The sequence below is a fragment of the Stegodyphus dumicola genome, chromosome X2, assembly GCF_044657685.1.
Source record: "Stegodyphus dumicola isolate Sdum_Otavi_A_Nest chromosome X2, ASM4465768v1".
In the NCBI taxonomy this organism is placed as follows: Eukaryota; Metazoa; Arthropoda; class Arachnida; order Araneae; family Eresidae; genus Stegodyphus; species Stegodyphus dumicola.
Genome location: NC_140781.1, coordinates 9,656,590 through 9,670,175, shown reverse-complemented (window position 1 = coordinate 9,670,175; position 13,586 = coordinate 9,656,590). Strand labels below are relative to the sequence as shown.

The following is a 13,586-nucleotide window of genomic DNA, read 5'->3' as shown; positions in this document are numbered from 1 at the left end:
GATATAGTTCTAAGAGCTAAATTATGAGTTGTTATTGTTTTATTTTCAGAGTAGTATTGGAGAAGATAATTCATATTAGAAACTACTTATTTTTTGTATTTTTCCTCATTCTATGTAGATACACTAGTTTTGCATTCAGAACGAAGTTTACACAAATTAAACATTATAAAGTAGTTGGTATAAAGACTAAGTTTTAAGGAAATACATACTTTAATATCATACAATTGGACAAATTTTTGTTGTGATTTAACATTTACAATATTAAAAAAAAGGACAAAAATCGATGCTTTAATGTCATATAATTTAATAAATTGTTATTGTGGTTTAACATTTACTATACTTTCAAAAACGCTTTATTTCAGTTTAACTCAATAGCATTTAATGAATGAATAATGTATATTTTACCACAAAATCTTATAACATATCATAACACATAGGTATATTTTTGATTATTTGTATTTTGTGCTTGTTTACCAGTTTCGAAATTTCCTCTTAACGAATACATATATTGTGTTAGATTAGAAAAAATTATTAAAATTTTCATCTTTTATCATTGTCGGTTTCTATTTCAGTCTTTCAACTTTCCGCTAAAATTTTCTGATAAACTTCAGCTCTTAAATTACATTTCCTCGAAGTTTTTACATTTGTCAAAACACCTCAGTTTTAAATGCTAACTGAAATGCAAATCTCACTACTGTGTAATTCTTGCGTGCCCCATCTTGTGAAATTATTCTGTTCCTGTCTTTCCAAAAGATAGCTTTGAAAATCTGAAGTGATATACTGATTAGAGTTAGCACTGTTCTGCGAATAATTATATATTATAATAAATGTATAAAATATGATAATAAATCGTATAAAAGAAAACATACGTTGCTATGCCTTGAAATGCACTAAGCCTCATTACATTAAAAAACAACACAAAAAATACATAGAATTAAAAAAATTCTGCACTCAGTTTAAACTCTTAAGTTGGAAAAGATGACACTTCGAGGCTACATACTGTGAGTGATTTGAAAAATAAACAATAACACATTGTTATGCTTCTATTTTGCTTTATTGAAACTCATCAGGAATAAGTAAGTTTCGAAAACGAATTTGTACTGTGCATTTAGTAGACATGTGCTTGTACTGGAATTACCAGCTGATAGGTTTTTCTTCAAAATGAAATCTTTCGCAGCTTGATATCTTCTGTACTTCCTCCTTTAAATAAAATTTAAAAAATGTGTTAAAATTAGTCAAAAAGCAAAAACTAAGAGTACTGTAATTTATTCAAGATTAATTTTTTATGCAACATCACATTATGAATTAACATGTATCAAAAATGTATTAACCTTTGAGCGGAAAATTCACGTTATGTACATTAAAGTGTATATTACACTGAATCTTGAATACTTGAAGTACTTTTAGTATTTTGATCTCTTTTTAGTAAAATAAATTTTGAATATTTTCCCTTAAAGTTTAGGAAGAACACGTGCATTCATCATCCTCATTGTTTTTTCACCAGCTAGTGAATTCTAATTTGCAGGCAAATTAGAAAGCATCTGTTCTTTGGAGTACCTCATTCCATAAATATTAAAAAGCTTAAGAAGTAGAAAAAGTAGTCCCTCTTTTCATTCATTTCTTTGCCCCATATCACATTTTTTCACTCCTGATGCACTCCTGATGCAGATCGATGTAAATATATGTTGTTAATAAATAATCCAGGCCAAATTTGTATTATGTGAAATCTGCTCCAGATCTCGTATGACAGAAATTCGTTTTGAACGTAGCCTAGCAAATTTGACCTTAAAAAGAACTAAAGATTATTAAGTTTTCAGGACCTAAAATGTTGAAAATCAAGTATGTCCTTACAGGGAATCTAACAACGCATCATTAAGTACCTTGAGGATGTGCTAACCACTGCAACATAACCGCATTGCTGCATATGGGGAGAATGCTTTTAATGAGTTCTGTCTGGGTTGAAATACACTTCTTTGGCGGTTTCTTCAAATAAAAATACATTGCGTAGAAGTAGAAAGTATAAGAATCTTCTATTTCGTATATTAAATATCATATACTTCACATAGATACAGAACTTAATTAGCGTCACAGCCGGCTGCTATCAGAATTTTTATGTTACATTCTATGTCTATGAATTTAACGTCGAATACCCCCCCCCCCCCCCGCACCACCAATCTTCAGAGATCGAGAAACTTCTTCACTACAGGAAATTCCCTTTCTCCGGTTGAAAAATCCCTGTTGTAGAATAACATGTGCAAGATAATTTTTCAAATTTTATAATGAATAACTAAAGTGGACAAGAATAACTAAAAGTTGGCAAATTCGTGCTCTTTACCTATGCTTTCCATACGCTTGATAAAAATTCCATTGACATTTATAAGGTATTACTCCCGCCTTCTTAGCAAGCCTTCATAATGCAATGGTCAGCGCACTCGGCACGTATTCGAGAGGTACGAGGTTAGTGTCCCGGCGAGAGCATTGCTCTTCTTCAGTTCCCTGGTATAGAAAACTTCTAAATAGCTCTATAGTAGCACCCGAACTAAAAAAGGTGGTGGATGATGATTCTTCCCCACCAAGATTTGGCGATTGGGTCCCCTAATCCCAAATCTTGGTGGGGGTATAATCCAAAAGGGGGATTTTATAAGGTACTTCTCCCGCCTTCTTACCATGCATTCGAGAGGTCCGATGTTCGAGTCCTGGCGAGGGCACTGCTCCTTTTCATGTCTTCTGCTTCGAAGTAATCTAATGCCTCTACACATTCACATTTACTATTACCTTGTAGAGACATTAGGCGTTTTTTTTTTTTTTTTTTTTTTTTTTTTTTTTTTGGGAAGCAGACAAGATGAAAAATGAGCAACGCTTTCGCCGGGAATCGAACCACGGACCTCTGAAATACGCGCCCAGCGTGCAGACCACCACACCTCGAAGGCATGCCAAGAAGGCGGGAGAAATACCTTATAACCTAACTAGTAAATTGTTAACTTGTATTCTTATTACTTAGTTATTTTTTAAAATTTACTGTCAGCTAGGAAATCGCCCAAAATAGCACGCAGCTAGATACGGGCCCTAATAATTATTCAATTCAAACATATTGTGTTTGATAAACGCAAATACAAGTGCCTTTGTAGTGCGTTAGGATTTTTTTATGTCTGTTGAACAATTTATGAAGATACATACTTATTATTTGAAGTATCTGCATTTTCAGTGAAGGAAATATAATTAATTAGTTAAGTAGTTAAACATAAATTATAAATGTTTTTCAGAGCTCTTACCATAGCAGTGCTCAACAAAACCTCTTACCCCTCCCCCCCCGAAAAAAAAGGAATTTTTCTAATGAAGAATCTCTTATGTTTTCGAATCAAGAAAATGTGGAAAATTATCAATGCCCTCAATGAAATTCAAATTCCGGACCTTTTGACTGCTGGCCAATTTCCCCACGAAGGCACGCCGTAATGAAAGAAAAAATGCATTACATTCTCCCCAACTTAAACAGGCGTGGTGGAAGCGGGATGAAATCTCAAATCCGGGTTGTGACGAATTATCGTCCATCACATTTTGTTCGGGAATCTCTGTAAAGGCTTCAGAAATTTTGGAAAGGAAAGGTGACACAATCAACTATGCCCTCGCTCGGATTCGAGCTCTGGGCATCCTGATCGTTAGTCAGATGCACTTCTAATTACAGCAGAAAGGCACGCTTAAGGAGGGAGACAAATTCTTACGCTAATAGCATTTTGTGTATATTTTGATTTTAGTTTACAGTTTAATGCCCTTTTTTTTTTTTTTTTTTTTTTTTTTTTTTTTTGTTCATGTTCCTTACGTGTAGTTTTGCTGTTAAATATCTTTCAGCCTTAAGGCAGAAATAATTATGTTTTGTTAATACATATTAGTAATATTTTAATTATGGTTATAGAATGAAGCTTCATATCTGTAGGAAAGCTGATAGCGTAATACATTTCTAAACTACAACTTCGTGTTGTTAATAATGAATATTACGTAAAAATACTTAACTAATCATATTATTTTAGTCCATAAATTTCTTTGGTACTTTTCCGTTTTGCCGGTGCAGGCGATAAAGTCGCCAATAATAGTACAACTGAAGCCAAACGGAATATCCTCGCTGGTATCCTTTTACGCCTCATTTTCAAAACAAGTCGCAGCCATTTCTTATCAGATTGATTGTTTTTTTCAATACAGGCATACAATTACATAGAATTTTTACCAGCTAGTTCAATTTTAAGCTAAGGCCATTCGAGGTAATTAAGTCAATTAGGATGCAATCACATTGCTCACCCGAAGGCGAAAATACAGAAAAGGAAAAGTTAATGGTTAAATTCATGAATTCTAATGACAATGCACTAGCGAAGTAAAACACTACAGTTTTGCATAATTTCTGAGTAAGTTATTCGTATGAATTGAAATAATTCTTGTATTTAAACTTGTATTCCAAATTAAGATTCAACTTGAAATTAATGTAGATAATTACTGAGAGAATTACATTTTTGTAGCGTAATTTACGTGAGATGAGATCATTTGGGTCACGTCAAATCGGCGAATCCGGATGTCCATGAAAGCATAGTAAATTCTTAAATTAATGTATTTTTACAAATGTATTGTCTTTATTTATTGGCTTTTTACAACATTTTAAACGCTATTTAAATGTTTATGCCTTCAAAATAAAAAAATTCTTAAAACTAACATTTGTTAACATTTTTTATGTGTATACTGTATGTTGTCGCCAATAAAGCCTGCTTGGTGAGATTTGCGCCGGCGAAACGGAAAAGCAGCATTTCAGTATATTGATTTCGGGGCCTACCAGCGGCCGAGCGGTAAAGTCGCTGAACACTGGTAGTTTGGTCAGAGGTTCGAATCCCGCGAACGGGCTGGCTGCATGGGCGCTTTCGTGGTTTTCCCCATGTGTAACGTGCATACGAGCCAGTTTCCCTTAGAAAGTCCTCCACGAAGGCATCCTTCCCCTTAAGCAGATAGCCCTCGAGGCTTTGCCATAATCACACACACACACACACACAGTATATTGATTTTAATGACAGAAAGAATGCTATCATCTTAGGAACCATTTTGCAGCTTTAGGCTTCTTCATCTTACTAAACATTTTCGTGTATATTTGTAATCTACTCAGCAATTTCAATAAACTTAATGAGATTAAAATTAATTAATTTTTATATTTGAAGCAGCAAATAAAATATTTACAGTATATGAAAAGGTAGGTATAAGCGAAGCCACTAAAAAGCTGACTTTTTCTGTTCTTCCAGTCTTTTAATGTTACATGTAGACTTGCTGTCACCCGGAAATCATCTGGATTAAATGATGCATAATGCATTTTAGTCTGAAGCTACTTTATGTCTAAGTGAAAAAGGTGAAAATGACTAACTTAAATTCAAATTACAACTCTGATTCTCATATATTGCTTCCCTTCAAAGGTTCATTTCAAGTTTTCTAAATTCAAGTAAAAAAAAATTCTAGTATAATTTTAAGTCTTCACTAGAAATCACGAGGCTGTCCTCCTGTTTTATTATAACTGTGATTATTAAGTATATTTCTTACATTGTTTATTATTACTTTCTCCCACCACCCTCCTAGCGTGCTCTCGTGGTGTAGTGGTTCTGTACATTGGGCCGGTATTCCAGAGGTCCGTGGTTCCATTCCCGGCGAAAGCGGTTGTATATTTTTCACCTCTCCTGCTTCCAAAAATACCTAATTACAACTTTATTGTTTATTATTGCTATATTTCTTATTGTATACTAAGTACATTATTTATTTTTAAGTACTATTTCTCTAAGCAGCTTAAAATGACTAATATACAGAGTGTACACAAGTTTTTATTTTGATTATTAATAAATTAGACCCTATTAAAACACATATAAACTGATAGCAGTAGTAAACAGATAAACTCAAAATTTTTCTTTGTTTTTTGAACACAAGGCAAAAGGTACCTGAATCGACAAAGATGGTGACCCCACAGGAGAAAACTCAAGCTACGTGCTAATTTCTAGAAGCACAATCGGTGACGGAAACGGAAAGAAACTTCAGAACATCTTACCAGAAAAATACTTTTTCTAGAAACAGTATCGCTCTTTGGTAAACACACACACATAAATGTTTCTAAAAACGGGGAACGTCATAGATCAGATTTTTTTCCTCTGAGGATATATGAAAGACATTATTAAAGGCAAAAATGTAGTAGTGGTGTAGTATCTGTGCGCAATGGGGCACTCGATATACGTGGAGAGCTAAAAGTTTTCTCCAGAGATTGGCGGTAAGCGAAGAGGGGTGGGGGACATTTGACCCCGACAGTTCATCCTTAACATTGCACAGGAAGCGTAGAAGTTAGCAGAGTCCAGAGATACATAATATTTAAAGATACTTACAGAAATGCACAGGTGGCTGCTTTGCCTTAACCTGTAGCTCTATCTTCAATAGTTTCTGATATATAACAAATTAAAATATGTCAGAGTTTGTGTACATTCTGCATTTTCTTTAATGCGAACCAGTTACGGGTAAACACTATACATTAGTTGGAGTGACACTATCAATGGACGAAGAAATTCTGAATTATGGTAGACAAGCAATACAATAATGGTTTATATTCATTATTCCTTAAAAAAAGTTGAAACATGTCTGCTCTTCATTGAAAATTTAGTAATTTTATTTATTTTAACTCCTTTCTTTCGCGCAAATAATAAAACCCCGTTGGACTACTTTTCAGGAGATTTGTAAGGATCTGAATTAGAAATTAAATTTTATTCATTGTGTAAACTGTAGACAATATTTTAATGACATTCATTATTACAGAATCTTCAGTAAACAAACCTGTATCACTGAAAAAGCTACATTTTTGCTTTGTTTACATTAACTAAAACTCCTTTTTCTTTGTACAGGGATTTCGTAATGGTTACAGTAAATTTTAATAATAATTGCGCCTATTTCTGTACTGTTACTATAAATTTCATTTTAGGATATTTAGGCGTAACAACTAAATATTCAATTAGTCTTTTGTTTCTCTTATTCGTATTTAGAATATTTCGTATCTCCATGTGACATAAACAGTTAATTGGCAGAAGTTTCAAAATTTCTCCTTTTAATTTTGTTTCAGATTTAAATTTTTACTGAACAGACAGCGAATAAAAAGATTCTTTTCTATATTTTATGCTTTCTTTTTGACGTAAATTTTGCCCTACTTTTTCTGTTAATACATCAAAATATGCATTTGCAGCTGAAAGTAAAACACAATTTTAATATATTAACAAAAACAAAGACGCTTTTAATAAACTGAAGTGAAATGCTTCTCAATACTTACATGTTTTAATTTGAGGATAATTTTATCCTCTGTTATATAGATGCAAAAATACGTTTACATTTAGAGCAATTTTCAATATGTTTTTCAAAGTTTTCTCACCTTTACAACTTCTAAGATGGTGAAAAGCGCTTCTGATTGTAGTTGAAAGCAATCCAAGCCTCTCTTGCCACCAGGTTTCCATCCACGGTTGGTTTCTCCAGTCCCTAATGAACTATGGATGGTTCCAGCTTCACAGACGAGGATAAAAGTCAGAACTACAGTCATGATGAAAAGGGTAAATTTTCTAAACGATGACATTTTGGAGGAACTTGGATCCAATAAACTGGATCAGAGCCTGAAAATAAATTCAGGCATAGTAATCTTGTGCTTTATTTATAAATTGGATGTAATTGAATGAAGAGATATAACGGTAAAGCTGTCTCCCTGTGAAGCTTACATTTGTAATTCCAAAAGTATTAAAATTTACTACTTGTTCTATCCTTTAATATTAAAAACATTATTTATATAGTACAAAACGAAAAAAAAAGAGTGAGTTATCTTTCACTTTGTTTCTGGAATTTCAAAATAATTCACAATCAATAGCAATCTCAGAACATGGATAAAAAGTGTTCAACTACTTGTTAAATGCAGCTTGCTAAGTAGTGTGTTTTTAAAATACTTGAGGCTACTTCTGAAGAAAAATTTTAAAAGGTTTTCGTTTACCAAAATTACACATCCTGCCCCGAATTTTACAAAACTGATTTCTTGCAGGTAAAAATTCCGAAACTTGAATATTTGTGTCATTTAAAATATTTTTTTAATTGGAATAATATGTTTAATACCAAAAATAAATAATAGCGAAAGTACAGGCCACGTAAAAACTATTATCTACTCTGTGTAGAGGTTACATAACTATTATTTTAAACAGATGGGCCAAATCGGGTTTCTCAATTTTTAATTTTCTTACTCTTTATATATTTCTAGGATTGCGCCAGGTTATCTCCTGGTGAATAAAACTAGTAATATAATATTTTAAAAAAATAACTTTGCGTAATGTAATGAAGGTAAATTAATTTACTAGCTAGCATAAATTAGAGAGAAAATTTATCTCTGATTGCACTGTCATCGGAAGTTAGCCCAGCATTATCAAAGCATTTTTGTTATGATGGAGAAAGTAGTAGAAGTTGTAGTGTTTGACGTGGAAATTGTAGTGCATGATCGAAAGAAGGAAGGTAGGGCTGAAACTAGATTTTCCACACCTCTGCCAGGAACAGAGAGGAAGGTTACATCATTAGCGGTAGTACTCTGCAAGAAAATTTGGGAAACTTTTAAAAATTGCAGGAGCAAAGTAGTACGAGCAACAATTTTGGTGTCCGAAAATTAAAATTTATGATTCTTATTCGAATGATGGGAAGTTGTTGAGCCCTTTTTCACCTCTTTCTGTTTAACATGCTGTATGCGCTCCCTTATCTTAAATTTTAAAAATCTGAGGATTTGTCCTATATATGCAAAACATATTTACAGGAATTTTTTAAATGCTCCGCAAAGTTCGGTGTTGTTAAAGTGGCAGAAGTGAAGCATAAACTTATGTTCGCCTCTAAAATTTTAGCAGATGAATATAATATTCAGAAAGGTTTCGACACCAAGTATACGAAAATTTTCAGACCATTATCACCTTCAACTTTTAAGTTTTAAAACTAAAGATATTTCGTTTCCTTTTATTTTTATACTATTTATTCTTAGACTCAGCCCTCTACGTTGTAAATGCTTCAAATAGTGTGATTTTGGGGTTCCTTTGAATACTGCAAGTGATATCACATTCTCAGCCATAAAAGACTGATTGCGGGCCTTTATGCATGGGACATTTAGAAAATTCCTCATAAAAGCGATTTTGCGTATTTAGTATAAGCTCATCGGGCTTTAAAATTTAGGATAAGCGAGCTCATACGGTATGTTTAACAGTAGGAAGGGGAAAGATTTTAATAGATCTTCATTGCGGAAGCAAAAATTCCAAATTTGGAGTTTCGGAGCACAAAATTACTGTTCACTCCACTTCGTTCCTGAATTTTTTTTCTTAGAAGCTTCTGAAATTTGACTGCAGAGCAATCTCGTTAATGACGCAATTTTCATTCCTTCTGGAGGCGAAGAAAAGCTTTCGTACTTCACATTTTCTCTTTCGACCAAACATTACCACTTTCACTTTAAGTACATTAACTTCTGCTGTGTTCCCTACATAGCAACAGTTCTTTAATAACGTTGGACTAAGCACCAACAAAACTACTATCAGCGATAAATTGTTGCTTATCTGTGCTAACTACGTTGAAATTCTTCATCTGCACACATTACATTGTATTATCATCATTGCTAATAATACAGTGTAAGCAATGCTAGTGCACAAGAAGGAATCTGATTTGCTGATGCTGTAAATACGGTTCCGTGATTTCTATCGATATTCATTACTTATGTACATTCATATTTGTTGAAGAAAAAAAAACATGTAGGTATCCTGTTAATTTTTTGTTTAATAAAGTTATTAGGTATTTCTCCCGCCTTCGTGGTGTAGTGGCACGCTGGGTCGGTATTCCAGAGGTTCGTGGTTCGATTCTAGGAAAAGGTGTTTGCTCATTCTCCATCTTTCCTGGTTTCATAAAATAAGCTAATGTCTCTCTACAGTGGCGCCCGAACTAAAAAGGGTGGCGGATGATGATTCTCCTCGCCCAGGATTTGGCGATTGGGTCCCCTAAAAACCCCAGTCGCCCTTTAAAAGGGGGAGTATATAAGGTATTTCTATCGCCTTCCCAGCGGGCCTTCGTGGTGTAGTGGTTCTGCACGCTGGGTCGGTATTCCAGAGGTCCGTGGTTCGATTTCTGGCGAAGGCGTTTGCTCATTTTTCATCTTTCCTGCTTCCAAAAAATAACCTAATGTCTCTACAAAGTATGTATTCAGTATCTTTCAGAATAATTTTCAACAATGTTTATGAATTAATTTAGAAAATGGATTCATTGTTTATAACATTTTTAACTAATATTATCCAATCCTTGGAATATCAGCAATTAATGTGCTCCAAGCTCTCTTATTATCTTTACAAGATTTCGCACTAGTTGTTTTATGGTTTTGTTTCAAAATCAAGGTTTTTTACTTCGGAATACATTTTATAAAGACTTCTTGAGGAAACTCAAGACTCAGGAAACAGCTGAATTGCACAAGCTCAATTGTTTGCACAAGCTTTCATTATTGAAATAGTTATATTTTAAAGTTTGCTCTGTTACTTTTTACATGGCTCCATCTTATCCATTAAACATTATAAACTAATGAAAAATTTCTCTGGAAAGTGGATATTTATCTTCCAACGTCAAACTTAAGAGCGTTATAAATTTAAGTTTTCAAAGCAGAAAATTTATGGAAAAGAATACTCGAGCGTTAAAACTTCAAACTCTATTTTCAGTCCTACTGGATAATACTACATTGCATAAAGTCATGCCGGTCGTTCGTTTTTTCACTTTAATTGGGGGCATCTATAATTGGATATAAATCTTTTCAGTACGTTGGTTATTTTTCCTTTTCGTATTCTTTTGTTTTTTATTCATGCTTTCAATTTTCTCAGTTTTCTGGGTTTGCTGACCTACTGAGAATGGTGAGAATAATAAATAAGTAAATAAATATTTCAAAATAGCATTTGCTGATATCCTTAAACAACACATCCTCAAGCAAAATCCTTAAGTAACAAATTACATTAAACCAGTAACATTTTCTAATCTGCATAATTCATTTGAAACCAAAGGTAATCACGCATTTAAAATGCTGAAAACTGGTAATTTATCCACGTTTCAGCTGCCGAAGAATTAGAATGACATTTCGTTTTTTTAAGTTTACTGTAACACTTTAATTTTTTCCCTTTTTGCGTGTACCATAAATATGAGGCAGTTTACCATTAAAAAGTCGGGAAGCCTTGTTTCTAAAGAAAACTATTCTTGTGTGCGAAAGCACACAATTACGAAAGTAATTAAATTAGCACTAGTCATCGATTAAGCGTTTTCGATATTCAACTTTTCCTTTCTATTTCAGTTTAAATGTATTTATGCTTCTAGTAGGTAAAGGAATTCAAGTTAACCTATCGGCTCTAATATTCAGGTTCACCAGAATTTGCACCAGCAAGTAAATATATGCAAAGGCATGCATGATATTATCTTCTGAAGCTCCTCCCTCGTTGAAAAATTCGCTGTTTGATCCCGGTTTAAAAAGAAATAACTACGAGTTAATCATCGTTTCTAACGCAGTGGGAAATAACTGAAATATACAGTGGTCTTTTTATTTGACATAATTCCCTTTAATATTACATTTAAATATTGCTTTCAAAGTATAAGGCACATAAGATAAACATAATTGTCCTACACTTGGAAGTAAGTATTAGAAATACACTAAATCAAAGAAAACATTTATGCATTAAATGCACTTTCCCGATTTGGAAAATGTGCATGCAAATTTATAGTTTTGAGTAAACGGCATTTAATAAATGAAGCAACAGTTTTTCTAATACATGTATTTTCTTTTTCATCAGTTATATGTTCTTTTCTAACCTACGCATATTTAGAATCAAATATTTTCATGCAAAACTTAGAGGTTAATTTTTTTATTTTATCCATCTCAGATATATCATATAAATTTTCAGATGTGCAGGTTTCTCATTCACGGGTAAGCCTTCACTTAAAGAATTTCGTTAAAGATCAAATAGTGAAGGGTTTAAATTATCACTTTTTACGTATTAGCAATTAATATCAGTTTCAAATATTACAGTTTAATATCATTTTACGATTCTCGAACACACTGACTTCGAGATCATTACTTTAATGAAAGTGAATTTTTATTTCGCTTTTTTATGGAGATAAATAAATTAGTACATTTGACAATAAAATCAAAATTTTGTAATTATTACTGTTAATAATTTTAGAATGAGCTATAATCTTATTCAAATTGCGCCGAATAACACTGTCTTCAATACTACATTCTTATGCTCCTACTTTTTCAGACAAATACTTTTCAAAGCTTAAAAGAAAAATATTAAACACTGAAAACTTGTAAATATACAAAGGTAAAGATTTTTTATCAGTTTTTCAGCTAGATAATCTTTGATTGGGAAAATTACTGTAATGGAAATAATGTTGCCAATTTTCTTAGATTATAAAAATGATCAATATAAAAGAAGAGAGTAGAAGATACCTACCTATTGCGTTTGCCACAGTGAAAGAGTAGTTTGTGAAACTTCCAGAACGTGTATATATAGGAGTCTGAAGTGTTTTTTATAGCTATATATTTTTATGTTATCTTAGGGATTCTTTCTTAAAAATAAAAAAGATTCTTTCTTGGGGATGGCACTAGAACTTCTAAATATTTATGAGTTTGACTTGGTTCGAAATCTCTGGAGAAATAAGCCAACGGAAGTGTGTTACGCTTCAGAACCTCGGCAGAAATTCACCAATCTAAAGTAAATATAATCTGTACACACAACTGTAAATATGACTCGAAAAAGCAACTCCACTCTTCCTATTCATTCTATTTCGTATGTATTCAGATTTCTTATCAAAACCAAGGAAGGTTTCCCAGAAAGGTAGCGCCTTACAACATGCAAAAATAAATTGGTCTTGTTTAGTTTTTCACATGATAGTTTCACGCTCATTCCGAAATTATTCTTTTAAGAATTTAAAAAATTTTGTGATTCGATGACTAGGATTCAGTACAATTACTATGAAATTTCATGCGAGAAAAAAATTGCACTATTGCGAAATTCAAGAAATAAGCATTGCTTGCAAGGTTTAATACATATGCATACGATAAAAATTATTTTGTTGTAATTTGTAATGGTTCAAAATAATAGTTGATAAATTTTTAAATGTAAATATTACTTTATTGAAGAGTAAACATATCTCCTCATACTTTTTTAGAGTTAACTGATGTCACTTAGCGTTTTTTTTTAAAAAAAGGTAAATATGAAATATATTCTAAGTTACACAACCTTTTAATGTGAACTATGTTATTGCTGAAAAATCTGAAGTCTATCCAGTAAAAACTCTTACTTGTAAAATGTATCTGATACTGTATATTAGGGATGACCAAACTTCAGGATAGTAGAAGCCGCATTCGAGATCCGCAACAAGATATTCTAAGTATCAAAATTCTTCATTTACATCGTTTTAAAAGATTTCATAAAAAGAAATGTTTGAAGTAAATTAAAGAATTAATTAATATTTGAAGTAAATTAATTTTGATTTTCTGTGTAGTTAATGTGATTGCAAAT

The 13,586-nt window shown here is 32.5% G+C and overlaps 1 long non-coding RNA gene across 1 annotated transcript; it reads right to left on the bottom strand.

Moving 5' to 3' along the window:
* Positions 1–1,035: 1,035 nt before the first annotated feature.
* On the bottom strand, positions 1,036–12,568 carry LOC146992681 (uncharacterized). Its single transcript, XR_015039040.1, has 3 exons — positions 12,516–12,568; positions 7,415–7,649; positions 1,036–1,200 (listed from the first exon to the last, which is right to left on the bottom strand). It is a non-coding gene; the product is annotated as an uncharacterized LOC146992681 (long non-coding RNA).
* Positions 12,569–13,586: the final 1,018 nt, after the last annotated feature.